Source organism: Galeopterus variegatus, unplaced genomic scaffold (assembly GCF_000696425.1).
Source record: "Galeopterus variegatus unplaced genomic scaffold, G_variegatus-3.0.2 Scaffold5976, whole genome shotgun sequence".
Classification (NCBI taxonomy): domain Eukaryota; kingdom Metazoa; phylum Chordata; class Mammalia; order Dermoptera; family Cynocephalidae; genus Galeopterus; species Galeopterus variegatus.
Window position 1 is genome coordinate 98,968 of NW_007732087.1, and position 11,262 is coordinate 110,229.

The 11,262-nt window shown below is 37.5% G+C and overlaps 1 pseudogene; it reads left to right on the top strand.

The window, feature by feature from the left end:
• Positions 1-500: 500 nt before the first annotated feature.
• LOC103605665 lies at positions 501-11,037 on the top strand (annotated as a pseudogene).
• The last annotated feature ends 225 nt before the right edge of the window (positions 11,038-11,262 follow it).

Genomic DNA, 11,262 nt, shown 5'->3' on the forward strand with positions numbered 1-11,262 from the left:
TTTATAAATTTATTTTTTTTATATAAAGACAAAATTATATCTCTATATATTGTTTAAAATCAGGAAAACTCTCTAGATTCAATTTTAGGTCACATGAGTCTTGAATTTTTCTCTTTGGACAAATTTCAACCTAGTGACAACTTTCAAAGCATATTTTTTCTTTTATTTTTTAAAATTTTTTAAAAAATTTTTTGGAATTTTATTTTATTTTGTCAATTTACAATGTAGTTGATTATTGTGGCCAATTACCAAAACCTCCCTTCCTCCTCCCTCCCAACACATAAATGGGAACGTGATATTTCTCTATCTGTGCCTGACTCATTTCACTTAAAATAATTCTCTCTAGGTCCATCCATGTTGCTGCAAATGGCAGTATTTCATTCTTTTTTATAACAGTGTAGTATTCCATTGTGTAAATATACCACATTTTCTGTATCCACTCATATGATGACGGACATTTGGACTGGTTTCAACTCTTAGCTATTGCAAAGAGTGCTTCGATGAACATTGGAGAACAGGTATGCCTTCGACTTGATGGTTTCCATTCCTCTGGGTATATTTCCAGCAGTGGGATAGCTGGGTCATATGGTAAATCTATCTGCAATTGTGTGAGGAACCTCCATACCATTTTCCATAGAGGCGGCAACATTTTGCAGTCCCACCCACAATGTATGAGAGTTCCTTTTTCTCCGCAACCTCGCCAGCATTTATCATTCAGAGTCTTTTGGATTTTAGCCATCCTAACTGGAGTGAGATGGTATCTTAGTGTGGTTTTGACTTGCATTTCCCAAATGCTGAGTGATGTTGAGCATTTTCTCATGTGTCTGTTGGCCATTCATATATCTTCCTTTGAGAAATGCCTATTTAGGTATTTGCCCATCTTTTAATTGGTTTTCTTGTTTTTTTTGTTGTAATGTTGTTTCAGTTCTTTGTATATTCTGGATATTAATTCCTTGTCAGATGTGTATGTTGCAAATATTTTCTCCCACTCTGTTGGTTGTCTTTTAACTCTGTTAATTGTTTCTTTTGCTGTGCAGAAGCTTTTTAGTTTGATATAATCCCATTTATTTATCTTTCCTTTGGTTGCCCATGCTTTTGGGGTTCATATTCATGAAGTCTGAGCCCAGTCCTACTTCCTGAAGTCTTTCTCTTAAGTTTTCTTAAAGAAGTTTTATTGTTTCTGGGTGTATATTTATTATTTAATCCATGTTGAGTTCATTTTATTATATGGTGAGAGGTACGGGTCTAGTTTCAATCTCCTGCATATGGATATCCAGTTATCCCAGCACCATTTGCTGAAGAGGCAGTCTCTTCCCCAGTGTATAGGTTTGGTGCCTTTGTCAAAGATCAGATGGCTATAGGTGTGTGGGTTGATTTCTGGATTCTCTATTCTATTCCATTGATCAGCATGTCTGTTTTTATCCCTGTACCATGCTGTTTTGGTTATTATAGCTTTGTAGTATAGTTTAAAGTCAGGTAGTATTATGCCTCCAGCTTTATTTTTTTTTTGCTCAGAATTGCTTTGTCTATGTGCGGTCTTTTGTTATTTCATATAAATGTCTGGATAGTTTTTTCCATTTCTGAGAAAAATGTCATTGGAATTTTGATGGGAATTGCATTGAATTTGTATGTCACTTTGTGTAGTATGCACATTTTCACAATGTTGATTCTTCTAATCCAAGAGCATGGGATATCTTTCCATATTTTTTTGTCCTCTTTAAATTCTCTCAGCAGTGGTATGTAGTTCTCATTATAGAGATTTTTCGCATCCTTGGTTAATTCAATTCCAAAGTATTTTATTTTTTTGGTGGCTATTGTAAATGGGCAAGCTTTCTTGATTTCTCTTTCTGCATGTTCACTATTGGAGAATAGAAATGCTACTGATTTTTGTGTGTTGATTTTGTATCCTGCTACTTTGCTGAAATCCTTTATCAACTCTAAGAGTTTTTTCGTAGAGGCTTTAGGCTGTTTGATATACAGGATCATGTCATCTGCAAACAGGGACAGTTTGACTCCATCCATTCCAATCTGAATGCCCTATATTTCCTTCTCTTCTCTGATTGCTCTGTCTAGTACTTCCAGCACTATGTTGAATAGAAGTGGTGAGAGTGGGCATCCTTGTCTCATTCCTGTTCTTAAAGTAAAAGGTTTCAGCTTTTCCCCATTCAGGATGATATTTGCAGTGGGTTTATCATATCTGGCTTTAATTATGTTGAGATACTTTCCATCTATACCTAACTTGTAGGGAGTCTTTATCATGAATGAGTGTTGAATTTTATCAAATGCTTTTTTAATATCTGTAGTGATGATTAAATGGTCCTTGTGTTTGATTTTATTGATATAGTGTATCGCATTAATTGATTTGCATATGTTGAACCAACCTTGCATCCCTGGGATGAATCCCACTTGATCGTGGTGTATAATTTTTCCTGTGTGTTGCTGTATTCTATTAACTAGTATTTTATTGAGGATTTTTGTTTCTATATTCATCAAGGATATTGGCCTGTAGTTTTCTTTTTTACTTGTATCTTTAGGTGGTTTTGGTATCAGGATGATGTTTGCTTCATAGAATGAGTTTGGGAGAATTCCCTCTGTTTCAATATTTTGGAATAGTTTGCAGGGAATTGGTGTCAATTCCTCTTTGAATGTTTGGTAAAATTCTGCTGTGAATCCATCTGGGCCTGGGCTTATCTTTGTTGGGAGCCTTCTGATAACAGCTTCAATCTCCTTTATTGTTATTGGTCTGTTCAGATTTTCTACAGTTTCTTGGCTCAGTTTTGGTAGTCTGTGTGTGTCCAGCAATTTTCCCATTTCCTCCAGCTTTTCAAATTTGTTGGCATATAGTTGTTTATAGTAGTCTCGAATGATTCCTTGTATTTCAGATGTATCAGATGTAATATCACCTTTTCATTTCTAGTTTTTGTTATTTGGATCTTCTCTCTTCGTTTTTTAGTTAGCTGTGCTAATGGTTTGTCAATTTTATTTATCTCTTCATAAAACCAACTTTTTGATTCGTTGATCTTTTGTATTTTTTTTTTAGGTTTCAAGTTCATTAAGTTCTGCTCTGATCTTAATGATTTCTTTCCGTCTGCTAACTTTGGGTTTGGATTGTTCTTATTTTTTGAGTTCTTTAAGGTGAAGAGTCAGGTTGTTCACTTGCCATCTTTCCATTCTTCTGCAGTAAGCATTTAATGCAATAAATTTCCCCCTTACTACTGCTTTTGCAGTATCCCACAGGTTTTGGTATGATTTATCAATATTTTCATTAGTTTCAACAAATTCTTTTATCCTATTTGATTTCTTCTTGGACCCACAAGTTATTAAGTAGAATGCTGTTTAATTTCTATGTGTTTGTATAGTTTCCAGAATTTTGTTTGTTATTGATTTCTAATTTTAATCCACTGTGGTCTGAAAAATACATTGGATAATTCTATTTTTTTTTAATTTATTGAGACTTGTTTTGTGACCTAAAATGTGATCTGTCCTGGAGAATGATCCATGTGCTGATGAGAAGAATGAATATTCTGAGGTTGTTGGATGGAATGTTCTGTAGATATCGGCGAAGTCCAATTGGTCTAGTATGTTGTTTAGATCTTGTGTTTCTCTGCTGATTCTTTGCCTAGATGATCTTTCCAATATTGACAGTGGGATGTTCAGGTCCCCTGCTATTATGGTATTAGTGTCTATTTCTTTCTTATGTCTAGTAGAGTTTGTTTTATTAATCTTTCTGCTCCAACATTGGGTGCATATGTATTTATGATTTTTATGTCTTCTTGATGGATTGATCATTTTATCATTATGTAGTGGCCCTCATTATCTCTTTCTATGGTTTTTAGTTTAAAGTCTATTTTATCAGATAGAAGAATAGCTACTTCTGCTCATTTTTCTTTTATGTTTGCATGGTAAATCTTTTTCCACCCTTTCATTCTTAGTCTATGTGAGTCCTTACAGGTGAGGTGGGTCTCTTGAAGGCAGCATATAGTTGGGTCCTCCTTTTTAATCCAGTCAGCCAGTCTGTGTCTTTTGATTAGGGAATTTAATCCTCTTATATTAAGAGCTGTTATTGAAAAGTGTTGATTTACTCCTAGCATTTTATTGATTTTTGTTTGGATGTCTTAAGTGTCTTTTGTTCCTTTCTTTCTGATTTACTGTTTGTCTTTTGTATTTGTTGGTTCTTTGGGTTGTAGATAAACATTTTTTTTTCCTCTCCATCATTGGCCTTTTAATTTTACTAGTGAGTTTTGATATTTCTTGGGTTTTTATGGCAATGGTAGTTATTTTTCAAGTACCAAACCCAGTACTCCCTTTAGAATTTCTTTTAAGGGTGGTCATGTGGTAGTGAACTCCCGCAGTGTGTGTTTGTCTGAGAAATATACTATTTGCCCTTCATTTAGGAAGGATAGCCCTGCAGGGTAGAGTATTCTTGGCTGGCAATCTCTGTCTTTTAGTATTTGGAATATATCATCCCATCCCTTTCTGGCTTTTAGGGTTTGTGATGTAAAGTCTGATATTACTCTGATTGGGGTTCCCTTATAGGTGATTTGATGCTTCTCTCTTGCAGCTTTTAAGATTCTCTCTTGGTCTTTGAGTTTTGCCAATTTGACTATAACATGTCCTGGAGAAAACCTCTTTGGATTGAATATAGTTGGGGATCTTTGAGCTTCCCGAGTCTGAAGATATGTGTCTTTTCCTGTACCTGGGAATTTTTCTGCCACTATTTTGTTGAATATGTTTTCAATGCATTCTCCTTTTTCCTCCCCTTCTGGAATACACATGACTCAGATATTTGAGCACTTAAGGTTGTATGATATCTCTCGGATTTTCTTCAATGTTTTTAATTCTTTTTTTTTTTTTTTTTGTCTGCCTGTGTTATTTCAAACAGCTGATCTTCAAGATCAGAAGTTCTCTCTTCTGTTTTTGCAAGCCTGCTGGTTAAACTCTCTGTTGTGTTTTTTATTTTGTTGAGTGAATTCTTCGGCTTGGCAAGCTCTGCTACATTCTTTTTCAGGGCATTGATTTCCTCGTACATTTCTTCTTTCAGGTCCTGTATACTTTTCCTCATTTCATAATGCTGTCTAGCTGAGTTTTCTTGTATTTCATTTAGTTTTATTAGAATTATCACTCAAAATTCCTTGTCAGACATTTCAAGGGCTTCTTGTTCTATAGGATCTAGAGCCTGAGATTTATTACCCTTTGGTGGTGTACTTTCTTCATTTTTCATATTTCTGGTATCTTTCCTTTGATGTTTAGTCATTGTGGCAAGGGATTCCATGGTCCACTGGTGTGACACTATTGTCTGGCTAGGATACTGCTGGGCCTGACAATTTGGCATTGCTGCCTCAGTGTCTGCTCAGTCGCCCACTGGCACCTCAGGTGCATGGCCGCCTCAGGTCTTGAGCCTCTCCAGGGAGATGCCTTTCTGGTCAGCCCACACTCAGCCAGGCTAGGGATGGAGTCGGCGGCAGCAAGGCCTACCTGCTCAGTCGTGTGCTGGCACTGCTGGGCATATGGTCTCCATGGATCTCGGGCCTCCCTGATGGGGTACACTCAACTGGGCTCAACTTTCAGAATATTTTAATTAAAATAATATGCACTTACTAAGTGGAACTACTTATATCTTCATACAGTTATAACAAATTTCACCAGCTCCTACTATGGCAATCTTCCCCCATGGGTCATGAAATCCTCAGAGATGATGTCATTCTGAGCTTGGATACTTAACTGAGAAGCATAATATGGAATCAGAATTAATTCTGTGAATATTCTTTTGGAGGTTTTGAATTCATTAGGACAAGTATTCTTTAGCAATTAGCTAGAGAATTTGCAGACCTTTTGACATTACTGTAGTGGAGAAAACTGACAACCAATTGCTTAGGCCAGGTCATCTCTTATGAGAACATATCAAAACTTTCTTGATGGCACACATATCTTTTGGCCTACTAGCTTAAAACAAAAATTATGCTACCTGCCTTAAGAAATACTAGTTATGTTATGAGTTTAAAAGAATTTATGAAATAATGAAAACAATTAAAAAAGAGAAAGAAATAGCTTTAGTTAATTCATCAAGGATACTATAAGAATATATTTGACATAAATATTATTTTCCCTTCTGTTCTTTATCACCAGGCCCTACATATAAAAGGTGTTTCTCTTTACTAAAAAGCATATTTACAAGTTAATTTGACCTCATAGTAGTTTCTGTACAGCCTTCCTATTTTTCCTGCTTAATATACTGACTAGATAGGTACTAGCATAATAAAGCTCTTGTATTTTTCTAAGAACTAGAAAAAGTACACAGCTTTGTAATGATTTGAATTCTCTATTTATAACAGTATTTGTAAACTTATAATATGTTCAGAAAAACAAGCTGCATCTTATGGCTTTTGCAATTATTATAAAACACAGAATGATTATTTCTGTTTCTTCCAAGAAACTTTACATTACCTATGAGGGTAGGGGAATTACAAATATTCCTCTTGGCAACTGAAATTGTTTTTAATATAAAAAAAATGTGCAAATCTTTGTCATTCTCAAAACACCTGTGAAAAATACGCAAATGTCTTGGGTCTCAAAATATTAAGGTTGTCCATTTCCCCCCTATTTCCTAAATGCCTACTTATATTTTTTCATGTGTGGATAGTACTCTAAACCCTGGTTTGTTATCTGATTAAATTAAGAACAGCTATTTCCCCTTTGTTTTATATTCCGACTCCTATTATGGTATATTCAAATTTAAGGTCTTCATTTTGAAGGATAGAAACTAAACAATGTATGAACCAATTAAGATTAACTTTCTTAGGAAAATACATTTTTAAGAGATATTACTTGATTAAAGGAATGAGTACTGCACTTTTTCAATTGCATTATTTAGATATCTACAATCATCCTTTGTCAAAATCAGTTTTATTTAATGCATATGTTGTTATAAGTTAATCTATATACACCAAATTAAAGCACACACTGATGTTTAAAACTTTAATTTAAAAAAAGCAAACAAAATAATCACATTTTATTGTAATATCAAGAGCTGAAGCAAAACTGTAATTCTAATATGAATCCTTTAAGGAATTTCTTCTAACAGAGCTAGTAGAAAAGACATCATTCAAGTACATAGTCATCAAGGGATGCTTGATTAATTTATCCACATTTTAACACATGTAAAAAATTATGTTTGGCAAACAAAGGAAACCAAACCAAATTAATATTTTACTCTTTGCCTGATTGTTAAATGTGTGTGAATTGCTCATTGAATGGACTAAAATAGCCTGTTTTATAACTGGCTTGTGTGTGGTCTTAGCTTCTAATAATTCCTTTATTTTAAGTACACCGTATAAGAATTTTTACATTTACCATCTATACAGTTCCTACAGGCTTCTTGTGAGGTAAATAAATGAGTGTTATTATAACTTCAGTTTTTAATGAAGACACTGAGACTTGGGGAAGGTAAGTTGACCTATCTGAAGTTATATAGCTATTCAACGAGGAGCCATTAAATGGAACTGAACCTTGATCTTCTAAGAAAACACTTGATAAATGGGTACAATTGGGCATTGGATTAAAAAATGAAAGGAACTTCATGATCATGAAAGACAGAAAGAGACCAATAAATAAACCAACTGGTTCAATATATAAAGCATTGAAAGTTAAAAAGTATAAAACTAACATATGAGAGGAACCAGGAAGGAAGAGTCCCTGCCCTAAAGCATGAGTTGATTGATGGTATTCACGTATATAAATGCATGTGTGTGAAATCTCTCTTTCTTTCTTTGTCTCTGTCTCTCATCTGTCTATCCATCCATCTGTCTATTGTCTACCTACCTGTCAACTTCCTATGTCACACGTTCTTTATTAATGCTGCTGATAAATTATTACACCCATTATTTTTACCATTTTTCCACTCCCTAGCCCATCATCCATTTGACTTAGTAACAAATAATTAACATAGTGGTGTAAAATAGAGATCTAAAGGGAGAAAGAGTTAATGTTGTAGTCCTGGAAATTGAAAACAAGACAATTAGAATTTGAATAATAGAGGGGAAATGGATGTTAGTTTTATATATATACTCATAAATCCCATTCAGTGTGAAGCAAATTGGAAAAAATGTGGTACTTTTAATGGCTTAACCAGCTGTGAATTGAAGGACATGCAATACACATGGAATTTATTTTTAATATTTTTTCAGCATATGCAAGGACTTAGTTCCCCATCATCACTCATGGCAGTTGTTCAGCTAATTTTTGGCAGGTTGTAGAAACAATGTCTACATAGTCACCAAGAGGCTCATTTCATTTATATAATGAACACCATTTAGCATTGAAAAATAAAAACACATATCAAATCTATTGCAAAAATACAAGGAGTGCACGATGAAGTGGGAAGCCACTAAATTACTGTACACCAGATTTTTCATTTTATTGCCCATGTGAACTAAATTGAACAACTCCAGATGTTTAAGACTTCTGGTAGATATGAGATAATCTTCCTCTCTATTATTAACCCTGGTCAAATAGATTCTCATCTTCTAGCATTACTACTACTTGCCATTTTAGAAGAAGCAAAAGGCTGGTTAATTGTAGCTTCAAGGCCACCAAAAGTCTCACGTTCTGGCCCACTAACTTTTTTCTCTACCTGCACTTTTCAACAATTGTTAGTATAAAGGCCCTTGTTCAACATGGAAGAAAACAAGGTCTCAATTATAAACAAGAAAATTTTTTTTTAGGCATGAATGATTCTAGCATTTGACTCACTTCTCTGCCACTTTTATGTATATATCAAGAAACTTTTATTTTACTTTATTTCTTTATTGGTTGTTTATTTGCTTCTCAGTTTTGGGGAGAGGGGGTATCAATGTAACTGGACTCTAGTGACCTCAGTTAAAAACATCATTTCTTTAAATGGATTTGGGTAGTTGAGCTTCAAGCAAAAGCACTCTGTTTTTCTAACTTGAATACTTTTAAAGCTGCAATTATGGAACTTATTTGGTTTTCTGATTTCCTTGTCATAACTTTTTAGGGTTTGCTTTAATGACTAAACAGGGACAAGAAAAAATCATTCTTAGTACTAATTTTTTAAACACATGTACCCAAAGTATCATTTATTGGCCACTGAAAAATAAAACCTTCATTTTCTGGTGATACTGACTTAGGTATTTCACGTTCCTCAAGAAAAAGGAAAACAGGGGTGTGGGGGGTGGGTTTTTGGCCTGCAAGTGTCAGTGAAGGTGGAGGACCAAGAGGGGCCAGCCCTGGGGCTCTGGTCACCTGAGACAGCGTCTGGTGTAGACCAGGAGAACCCAGCCCTTGGACGTGGAGGAGGGTGAACTGGAGATCATGACAGTGGGGTGCGTGCTGAAGGAACTGATCCTGGGCTCAAGCAGAAGATAGGAAAACAAGGCTGGCAGCTTAGTCACTAGAATTCATGTCACCTCTAAGAAAGCAATTGAAGAGAAAGAACAGTGAGCCAAGCGCTTCCATTTTTGGTCAGAAGTAAATCTTGCCCAGAGAAATAGAGCCTTAGAGGGAGACACGAAGAAGAAAGTAATCCTCAAACTGAGACTGGAGACAATTTGCCTCTGTGCAGTAGAGGCGATCAGTACCCAGGGAATCTTTCCCTATTTAAAGCGGGACTCACATTGAATGGGCGTGTGATACCTCCTGGGATGCGGTTCGGCTGGATAAAATGACAGCCACCCGAGCCCTTCTTTATATGAGCTCTTGGCCGGCCCAGGATAAGATAAGAAGCAATGAGGACAAGTCATCTGAGAAAAGTAAAAAAGACAAGAAGGAAGGCAGCTCAGATATCGATGAGGCTGAAGGCGAAGTTGGAAATGAGAACTCAAGTAACTCAAGTGATGTGGAGTTGGACACCTTGTCTGAGGTACCGGGGGACTCTCTGCTGGGAGATTACCTTCGTCCAGCCAGCAGACCTGGTAAAGCAAGTAGGTTGTTCATGAGATTTGCTACAAAAGATGACAAAAAGGAACTTGGAACCTTTAGAAGTCAGTATTACGTGAAATATGGGATGCCGAATTATGAAGGAATGAAAGGAATTCTTAGCAATTTTTGGAAGTGAAGATGCCATTCTTGTCACATTCAGCGGAATGTGCTCAAGAAGAGAGTCCTGACTGGGGATGACTGAGCTTAGGCGGCACAAACACCGACATTCCCGACTAGTGAAGGTTCCTGAGGAACACACTGAGGAGGAGGATGGACGGTAGGGAGGGAGAGCGGGAAGAAGAAAAAAGAAGGAAAGAGGACGACCAGGACACGGACGCAGGCGACAGGGTGGTGGTAGAGCCGCGAGAGGAGCTGCAGTTCCCAAGCGGTCCCGGGAGCAGAGCGCATGGGGCAGGTGCAGTGCCAGCGGCTCGGGCTCGGAGGAGACGGCTGTGATGTGGGACCGAAAATGATTTCCACTCCTTCACCACAGAAAAGTATGACAATGACCATGTATGCCGATGAAGTGGATTCTCAGTTGAAAAATACTGGAAACTCCACGACAGCCGATATACATCCACGAGCAATATCAAAAACCAAACTGGTAAGAAGTCGCCGCCTGGGAAATGCGCAGATATGTGACATTTGTTAGATGAAAAGCTTCAGCTCTCACGTCCGCGGCCACCAGTCAGCAGTACTAAATCATATCTCCGCCAGCGACTAGGGAAAAGACCATATTCTCCAGAAAAGCGTTTTAATAGTCACCCGGCCGTTCGGAGAGACCCGTCTTCTGAGGTACATAGCAGACCGGCTGTTTCCAGGCAAGCTATTAAAGCCCTGTGCTCTGACGCTCAGGGGAGGCCATCAGGAAGTTTATGGACCCGCTTAGGATCTGCACCCAAAACCAAAGAACAGAATACGACGTGCACAGGGCGCCCGGCACTGAGAAAGACGACTCCATCCGAGCTGCAAAGGTCGTGGGGAGCTCTGAGTAAGGAGAAGGAGCAGTCTTAACAAAAGAAGAGCCCATTGCATAACTTACCATCTTCCCAAATTGAAATTTGTCGAGAAAGCAGCTCTGGTTCGGAGGCAGGGTCGTGATGCACCTGGCACCGACCGCAGGGAGAGTGTGGGGCGCACGGCAGGCACCTGCCCTGCAGGAGAGCGCGCCGGGCCCTTCTGACCGCACGCTCACCCTGGGCTCCTGCTCCTTCAGCAGCACGCGTCACGGATGTTGAAGGGCATCACTCTGCATTTTGGGGCAGAGTTATAGCTCTGGGCCCTCGATTCTTTTCTCATCACAAGCTTTACCCTTTGAGAAAAAGG